At 44.7% G+C, this 9,964-nt stretch overlaps 1 long non-coding RNA gene across 1 annotated transcript in view; it reads right to left on the bottom strand.

Annotated features, from left to right (window-relative positions):
* Window positions 1–1,193: 1,193 nt before the first annotated feature.
* LOC142827840 (uncharacterized) overlaps window positions 1,194–9,964 on the bottom strand; it is a 44,654-nt gene continuing 35,883 nt past the window's right edge. The window contains exons 2-3 of the long non-coding RNA XR_012902610.1: window positions 4,108–4,603; window positions 1,194–3,861 (exon numbers count right to left, since the gene is read on the bottom strand). This is a non-coding gene — a long non-coding RNA (uncharacterized LOC142827840). The remainder of the gene's footprint in view (window positions 3,862–4,107; window positions 4,604–9,964) is intronic.

The following is a 9,964-nucleotide window of genomic DNA, read 5'->3' as shown; positions in this document are numbered from 1 at the left end:
AATTCCCTGGGTTGTCCCCATTTCCCTTTTTATCATTGGGCACTTTATTTGCCCTTTTCCAGTCTTCTGGAATCTCTCCCATCATCCATGGCTTTTCAAAGATAATAGCTAATGGCTCAGCTATCATCACAATCAACTCCTTAAGTATTGTAGGATATATTTCATGAGGCCTTGGTGACTTGAAGATACCTGACTTATTCTTTCTCTTTTTTAGCTTATGATCCTACCCCATTTTCATTGGCATTCACTGTGCTAGACATCAAATTACCACCAACCTTCTTGGTAAAAACCAAAACAAGAACGTGATTAAGCACCTATGCCATTTCCACATTTTTAGTTATTGTTTTCCGCCTCCTTATTGAGTAAGGTCCTACCTCATCTTTGGTGTTCCTCTCCCTTCTAATATATTTGTAGAATGTTTTGTTATCCTTTATGTCTTAGCTTGTTAGATTTCATTTAATGACTTGACCTTTCTATTTTTTGCCCTACATGCTTGTATTATTTATTTATATTTATTCTTTGTAATTTGCTGTAGTTTCCAATTTTTGTAGGCCTTTTTAAAAATATATTAAGATCATTGAAAATGTCCTGGGCAAGCCACAGTTGTCTCTTGCCATACTTCCTATTTTCCTACCAAGTGAAATAGTTTTATTTTGTAGCCTTAACAATGAATCTTAGAAAAACTGCCAACAGTTGTTTTTCCTCTTAGTCTTGCTTCCCATTGAGATCATACCTGCCAGCTCCCTGAGTTTGCTAAAGTCTGCCATTTTGAAATCCATTATATTCATTTTACTGTTCTCCCTCCAACGATTCCTTAGGATCATGAACTCTGCCATTGCATGATCACTTTCATCCAAGCTGCTTTCCACTTTCAAATTCTCAAACAGTTCCTCCCTATTTGTCAAAATCAAATCTAAAACACCCTCTCCCCTGAATGCCAAGTTTAATCTCAGTGAAAATTAAATAATTAAACCATGGCATTTGTGATGAATGCACTTTTTCTAAGCAGCTGCAATAGACAAATATATAATTATAGATGATTCTAGTCAATCATGTGCCCATTAATCAGCAAAATGTCCTGTAGTGTGATTAGTTTAAACTGGAAACCAAGATGTTTGTGCACATCTAAGGGAGCATATGAAGAACATGTCTGTTTAAATTTCACTTATTGATTCTAAAATTAAAGGCAGATAGCTAGGATACTAATATTTCTTTTTTATAATATAGCTTTCTGCAGAGATAATCTAATTTCTTATTAGATCTAAATCAAATGACAAATGGCACACTACACTATATCACCAAGGATATTTACACTTGAAAATCTCCCAGAATATTTCATTTTTATCATATTTCCAAGTAAGTGAAAATGCAGTTCAAATACTAGAAACATATCAGTTAAAACAGAACATATTCTAATATAAACACGCACATTCTACAGATTAAATATATGGCCCAGATTCCATTCTCATCAAGATGAGCATGAGGGTTTGTCTACACAGCATAACTTTACCAGCATCTACACAGCCAAACTTCTATTTCGAAATTAAATTGAAATAGTGGCAGGCTTATTTCAAAATTGGTAAACCTTATCCACGAGGAATAGCACCAATTGCAAAATTGCTATTTCGAAATAAGCACTGTGTAGACTCTTGTTTCAAAATAGGAGGCCTCCAGCCCTTCCCAGAGTGCCCTGCTGACCACTCTGGCCCCAACAAGGAAAACTCCTCTCCTCTCCCCTGCTTCCGCAGAGCACTTCAAGGGGCAGACTCTGGCCACAGTGCCTGTGCCAGTTCCAAGCCTGCCAGCCTAGAGCCAGCAGTTGCTGCACCTGACCCAGTGGCCCCAGCATGAGTGAGGCAGCCAGTGCAGCCATCCCTCCACCACTCCCCAAAACCAGTCTGCCAGCTCCCAGGAGCCTGCCAGGGGGTGGAAAAGGTGGACGCCTGCATGGTCCAGTGCGGAGATCATGGGCTTGTTCTGGGAGGAAAGAGACAGATGAGTCGCAGGAGCCTGTGAAAGGACCTGGGGACGGGGGTAAGAAAGGGCCAGGGGTGAGGCTCAGCAGCCCCAGGGACAAGGGGATGCCCCACATGAGGTACTGGTGCTATGTGTGTGGGGAGGTGGGGGACATAGCAGCACAATGTCCAAATATCGAGGAACCTATGCAGTGTGACCTAGGGGATTTGAAGGGCCCCTGCAGCTTGATAACACTGGCAGGGGTAGCGATGGCCCCCCATCAGTACACTCGGCAGGTAAATATGAATGGCATAGAGAACATGGCATTGGTGGACTCAGGGAGCACTATGACTTTGGTTTCAGGGCAACTGATGGGACAGGACCAGCTGTGCCGGGCCAAGCATACAGGGATATCCTGTGTTCATGGGGACGTTGTTACTCCCATGATGTTAGAAATTAAGGGGACCAGCACCAGAGTGGCAGCCAGGGTGGTCCCAAAGCTCCCCTATCTAGTCATGATTGGGCAGGACTTCCCTAGGTTTAGCAATCTACTCCCTAGGGAGGAGGGAGAGGAAGAAAGCCCACTCCCAGCCTTCCATGAGTTTTCACATGACCTGTTTTCTGAGCCTGGGAAGCCACGGAAAACAAGGTGGGAAAGGAGGACGACCAAGTGCCTGGGCACGCGAATCTTGGCCCCAAAACAAAGCCCAGTTCTAGTTGGACCGGAGGTGGAGCCAAACAGCAGAGGTGTGAGACAAGAGGCAGGTGAGCCTGAAGCTGGGCCCAGCTCAGCAGAGCCCCCAGGGATGCAAGAGGCTGAGGGCCCACCAGAGCTTGGGCAGATAGGGGCTTCTCTTGAGAATTTTCAGCAGGACCAGGCCAATGATCCCATGTACCAGAATGTACGCAAAGAAGTAGTAGAAGTAAATGGGGTTCCGGTAGTAGGAAGAAGCAAGGGGCCCAGGACCATATTATATATTCTAAAGGGACCTGCTCTACCGAATTGTACCAGGCCAGGAACCAGTAGTGGAACAACTGTTGGTGCCTCGGAACCACCGGAGAGTGGTGCTAGACCTGGCTCACAGCCATTTGATTGGCGGACACCTAGGAGTTGATAAAACCATGGTTAAGATCCTAAGAAGGTTCTATGGGCCTGGAGTGTACATGGAGGTCCGAAAATATTGTGCCTATTGTCCTGAGTGCCAACTGCATGGACTCAGGCCGCACCTGATAGCAGCCCTGGTGCCCCTGCCTATTATCAAGGCCCCCTTTGAGCATATCGTGATGGACCTAGTTGACCCACTAGAGAAGTCAGCTCGGGGGCACCAGAACATCTCTTCCTCTCACACAAACTGTGCAGCACACTGCCACCATGTGCAGAATATTCCACTCGGAGAGGTCCAGGCGGGTGAGGAAACATCTAAAACAGGCCTTCGGTGGGCCAAAGGCACCCTCCACCACAATGAAGGCTCTGTCGATCCTAGCATTGAAGACCTGTCGAGAAGGGTTGAAGTGTCCCGTGTAGGCTTCATGAACCAAGATTGTAGGAGATAAGCCGCACCCCACTGATGTGGCACTCGGGGAAGAAAGTCCTGGCGTGCAGCCTCTGGCACATGGAGGAGTTGCAGTAAACCCACTCGTCGTGTGCTTTGCCAGACCACCCCACGTTAATGTCCACGAAGTGGCCTCGGTGGTCAGACAAAGCCTGCAGAATGATGAAGAAATATCCCTTCCTGTTTATGTACAGGGAGGCGTGGTGGTCCAGGGCACAGATGGGGATGTGTGTCCTGTCGATTGCCCCCCGCAGTTGGGAAAGCCCAGGCCACCAAACCCCTCGATTACAGTGTCCACATCAGTGAGGCGGATGACTCTACAGAGCCGCACTCTGTTGATGGCCTTGACCACCTGCAGAGGGACATACAAAACTGAGAGTCACTGGGGTGCCAGGGTGGCCTCTCCCTGCCATTGCCCCACTCCCCCACTCCCCAGGAGCAACCCCCTCTGTAACCCTGACCACCGGGCAGTCCTTAGTGTGGGTGGGACAGAACAAACCCTCTCAGGGAGGGGACTTTCACCACCATCTTTTCCCTAGGGCAGCCCATCCCCTCCTTGCACTCCCACTCCTGGCACAGTGGCTGGAGACTGCCATACCTGCATGAGCACTGATGTGATGGTGGATCTCCCCACACCGAACTTGTTCCCCCCGGATCCATAGCTATTGGGTGTGGAGAGCTTCTAGAGGGCAATGACCGCATGCTTCTGGAGGGGAATGGTGCATCCCATCACCGCAGAACAGGAGTGAGCCACTCACAGAACTCCATGAAGGTGTCCTTCTTCATCCTAAAGTTCTGGGTCCATTGTTGGTCTCCCCAGCGCTCCAGGATGATGTGGTCCCACCAGTCACTGCTGGTGTCCAGACACCAGATGCAGCGGGCCACAATGTCATCCAGGAGCTGCAGCTGCTCCTCCATGTACCCCAGGAGGGGCCGGATGATGGCCTGGGGGTTGGGCTGCAGCAGATGCTGCGAGGCAGCCTGCAGAAACTGCTGCCAGGCTTGCAGCAACACATCCAAAAGAAACATGAGAGTGCCCAGAGTCAGCTCCGGCTCCATGCTGCAGAGTGCTGTGGTGTCCCAAGAGAGGGCAACTAGAACACACAGAGAAAAAAAATGCTTTACTGTCCCTCAATGAGGTAGGCAAGCAAACAGGGTAACCTGAGAACCGGCTGTCCAAGGGGGCCCCTTTAACCACAGGTCTCAGATAGCCTCAGGCAGCAGCCACACAAAGTAACTCCTGACCTGATGCCCTGCCAGAAGTGGTTTCAGCTGTCCTTAAATGCGATTCAGTGTTCAATCAGCATAGCAAAACGCTATTTCGAAATGCATTTTCTGTAGACGTGTTATTTCGAAATATCTTATTTCAAATTAACTATTTCAAAATTAGATATTTTGAAATAACGCTGTATTGGGATCGTACCCTTAGAGAACAAGTTATACTTCCCAGACTCTAATGCTGAAGTTGAGTTTCAGAGCTTCTCTAACTTACACTGATTGGTGATGGTCTCTAGAAGATCCTATAACATTTGTGAAGGTGTATTGTGCAGGCCTGAAGCCTCCTGCCACCAACATATCCCTGCACATTCATGATATCAATGTATGGTGTGTGGCAGCTAAGAAGGTTTGTGAAGGAACAGGCTATGTCAACTGTCACCAGCTGAGATACTATCCACACCCCAGAGATTCCTCCCACTTGAGGATGACATGAATTCTATAGCTCAGATTCACTTTAAATCAGTTTTGGACATGTTTCTAAAATATATGCTCTAGCACAGCCAGGAGCATGATTTTGCTGAAAGAAAGTTGAGGCTTTTATTATTTAGGAGGCAAGACTAAATAGTGATCCCTCCTTGGCCTTACAACCTGTGAAATCTAAAAATCAAAGTTTTGAACCCAAATTTAATTCCACTATCATGAATAGTTGTGTTGCTATGTACCTGGAATGTACAAATACTAAATTCTAAATAATTGTCCCATATCTGTTTAATTTATAGAAATGTATAGAGATGACTATTTTCTGTCTCACTCACAGTTGGCAGAGCTGTATTCTATATTTTTCAGTAAAATAATTACATCAAATATGTATTACAATACTCTAAGCCACTATCCAAGATAAATGTTTACCTTGAGATCTGAACCCATTGTCCCAGTTCTGAGCAACTGCATCTATTATTTCTTCTCTGTGGTCCACCCTGGGCATCCATTTTAGCTTCTTTGAGTCCAGCTTGCACATCTTCTGAGTGTCTCACTCACTCCTGATTAGTCTGTGCATTTCCCTATTTATCCATGTGTTATCGCCAGCAAGCCAGATTATCAAAAAGGCCATCACCTGTGCTTTGCATTCTCAGAGGCTATTACCAGTGTATTTGCCTGCAATTACAAGTTACCACACCATTCTTTCTAAGCAACTACATTTATTCTTAAGAAAAAAGCATTAAAGTAAAAGAATATTTAAACAATAGAAGCATTGACAAAGGGTATCCTCGTCCCCAGGGCACCTTTTGCTAGTACTCCCAAAGTACAACTTCCCCTATTAGAGTAAATATAGCCCAGTCCCAAAATACAGTGCCCACTACTAGGGCAAATACAGCAACACTGGTCTAGTCCCAAAGAACAGTTCTCTCTACTAGGGCAAATACAGCCTCACCAGCCTACTCCAAAAGTACAGTTCCCTTTCTCAGGGTACGGATGGCTCTGCAGGCCCAGTTCAAAGGGGAGCCTCCCCAAGGAGCCTAGGAGCAGCTCTGCTATTGTGGGGTTGGGGAAGTTTGAGAGACCCGGGCCCTCCCACTCTACCAGGTCCCAGCCTAGGGCCCTGCTGGCAGTGGAAGATCTACTGCCAGCTCAGCGAGGATTCCAGTCAAAGCGTATTGAGCTCTTGAAAAACAATCGTGTGCCCTGGACCACTTCCTATCGTTCTCAGTAAACAGTGTGGACCTCGTGGTGTTGTTCAGCGAGTTGATGTCTCCCTGATGACTTCACTGGCCGGGGGAGGGCGGGGTTGCTGGAGCTGGAACTGGAGCTGGAGCTGGAGCTGGGGCTGGGGCTGGGGCTGGGGCTGGGGCTGCTCCCAAGCTCTGTCCTGAGTTCCTTCCCCTCTGGATCCCCCTCCCCAACTGAGCTGAGCAACTCTCTCTTATACTAGTGCAACCAGAGCATGCCCAGTAAACTAAAGAGGGTGTGGCCTCCCCTACCCTCCGGGCTGAGTTAACCCCCTCCTGAACGGTGCGGGGTGTATATGCCCCATCGCAAGCATCTTCACATATGCTAAAAAGTTTACCATGTCACCCCATCTCCAACCTTAAATTCTGGTAAGGGCCAGTCCTTCAAAACTCACATCTGGGTTTTCCCCATGGTTACAAATTCATAACTATTTCAGATGCAGATCCAGAACTCGGGCTGAGCTGTTCAGCTATTTTTTTTATACAGCTCCAATCTTTGATTTCCAGGCTCTGGGAAAAGGTAATCAGTAGGCTTCTTAATGGGTAGCTTCTGGGTCTTTATATAATAGTTGTGATGGAGCTCCCATTCACTGAGATGGCCAGCATTTCTGGGTGTCAGTAGTTTGAGAATTTTCTTCTCCTTCTGGGGAAACCAGAAATTTCAGATTCTAACTGCTCATCTCAGTGGCTCATTACAGTTGTCAGTCCTCTTACTTCAGGGGCATGGAACAATATATTTTAGCCACTCTCATCAATGGCTAGCAAGCAAAGGGAAGGAGGCAATTTTTTAGGCTCTGAAGGCCTCTCTAGGTAGGGAGGAACCAGATAGACTGCCCAAATTAGTTTCTCTCCCCCTGGTGGTGGGGTCCACCTTTTCCATCACTTTTTGACCCGAAGCTCTATCTACTGGGCGGTGTATCCAGAGGGTTCGTTCCTGGTACCTGACAGTGTTTGTTCTGTTGAGCTCTCCTGCACTACAGCCTCCTGACATAGCTCTTGGTACACCTCACCCCTACTGAATGGGAAGTTTTTTTTTTAAATCAGTTTCAGACAGCCCTTAACTGGTTCCAGCTGTCTCAATCAACCTAACTGCCTCAGTGGATTTCTAGGAGGTTCTTAACTGAGTCCAAGGGCATGTCTACACTAGGTAATTTTTTTAAATAACTCAATTTGAAATAACTCCCGAAATAACAAAATCGAAATAGCATGTTCCCATTATGGGGGAGCCTCGAAATTATCCCAAGGCAGGCTCCCTTATTATGGATGCCCTACCTCGACTTAAAGCTCTAGTAATCAGTTCAAATTACTCTGGTGAGTAGCTATTTTGAAATAGAAGCTGCAGATCATCCACACTAACACTATTTGAAATAATTATTTAAAAATAAGCATTATTCCCTGAGAAAACAGGAGTACAGATTTTGAAATAAACAAGCCATTATTTTGAAATAACGGGTTTGGTTGTATGGATGTTCTGCTTATTATTTTGAAATAAAGGGGGTTATTTCAAAATAACTCCCTAATGCAGACCAGGGCCAAGTGTCTTAACCTGGAATAACTGCCATTTGGCAGCCATGGCAACATGGATTTCTTCAGCCTAAAGTTAATATATCTGTCTTGTGTTATTTTCTAGTAAGCATCTTGCTTTTCCCTGTCACCCTGGATGTGTGGAATTTGCATTAGCCTCTCCTTAGATATTCCCCAGAGAAACCCTTTCCCATGTATTGTCCTTCCTGCATAGTACATTGTTCGGCAAGGTCCTTTGAATTCCCAGGACTCACTTCATATCTCCTCCCAAGAGGGATTGCAAACAATCCTGTCCCACAATAATACTTACATTTTGCATTTAATAGAAATTGTTTTAAAATATTAAAATTAATTTGATAAGATTTCCTAAGAATATGCAGGAAATTGCCTCAACTTTCATACCTACATCCACCTTTTTTCTAAGAGTATTAATTAAATTGATTTAAATGTTGGTAAAAGTAAAATAATAGGGGTGGGGAGAGAGAATGTGTTCTTTTAGATCATTTGGAATGGCCCAACCAAATCAAGCTGAATGAAGGTGAGGTTGTCCCTTTTTTGAGCAGTGAGTTGGACTAGATGACATCCTGAGATTCCTATCAACCCTATTCTTCAATGATTCTATGACTTCATTTTCCTGCACCATCTGTAGTCATTTATACCCGTGCAGAGTAGAAAAGAATTGGTATAAAACACTGTCACTCTGATTTGGTGCATTGTATACCTTCTTTACTTTCACTTCATAGGTTTAAATAGCTATTAAAGTGCAACATTGCAGGAAATAGATCCAAGATGTCCTTCCGAGGACTATTAGCTCCTTTTTTGCACCATTGTTGTATGCTTTTAAAAAGTTTGTTTTGTTATACTGTCTCATTTTTAGTGCTATTTCAATCCTGGAATGTTAATGTATAGTACAGTAAGTAGGACCCAGTAAGTAGGTTATTGTGCTTAACAGCATTTTGTACATTGAAAAATAGTTCTTTGAATTGAAACAATTGAATTGATTCAGAAATCAGCTGAAGGTTAGGCAATTTGATTTTGAAAGGTTAGGCTTGACGTTTAAGGTATGCCTTTCCTGGATTAGAAGCAGCTACCAAAGCAATTACTTTAGTTTGAAACGCCTCCGGGGATGACTCTGAAACTGAAACAGCTCAGGAGATGATTCTAAAACTGGAAGTCTGCCTCCAGGCTATTGTTGTAATTGTATTAATATTAATTTAAGCTCCTGCATCCCTGACAAACTTTTGGGCCAAATTTAGTTCTCCTAAAACAGGGCATAATTTAATTGAAATTAAAGGAATTGCAGCACAGTCAAACTTAACCCATTGCGACTTTTGTGCCATTTAATAGCAGCCTTTAACTACCTGAAGGAAGATTCCAAAGAGGATGGAGAGAGGCTGTTCTCAGCAGTGACAGAAGACAGAACAAGGAGCACTGGTTTCAAGTTGCAATGGGGTCAGTCTAGGTTGGATATTAGGAAGAACTACTTTATTAGCAGTGTGGTGAAGCACTGGAATAGGTTACTTAGGGAGGTGATGGAATCTCCATCCCTAGAGGTTTTTAAGTCCCAACTTGCCAAAGCCTTGGCTGGGATGATTTAATTGGGGCTGGTCCTGCTTTGGGCAGGAGGTTAGACTTGGTAACCTCCTGAGTTCTTTCCCAGCCCTATGATTTTATGACTTCAGTGTGTTTCAGGAGCATAACTAAAGCCAGATGCTCAACTGGCTCAGGGTGACAAAACTTAAATTATTAATTCAAGTTATCTTTGCAACAGAAGTTCTGTAAAGGGAAACAAATATTTAAATCTAAATAACAGGGTTATAAAGTTAAGTAGAATATATAACAATCTATTCTTGTGTAAAGCTTGGTAGAAGGCCTGTGCTAGGATCCTCAACCTCTGCTGTTTTTTCTCCATCTACTTCTAGAATATCATATCACAGGTTTCAATTCTTCACAAAGAACCCTTCAGAAGTAGCTGAAGATATACTA

This window comes from Pelodiscus sinensis, chromosome 3, assembly GCF_049634645.1.
Source record: "Pelodiscus sinensis isolate JC-2024 chromosome 3, ASM4963464v1, whole genome shotgun sequence".
Lineage (NCBI taxonomy): Eukaryota > Metazoa > Chordata > Testudines > Trionychidae > Pelodiscus > Pelodiscus sinensis.
This window is presented reverse-complemented; position numbering and strand designations above follow the sequence as displayed.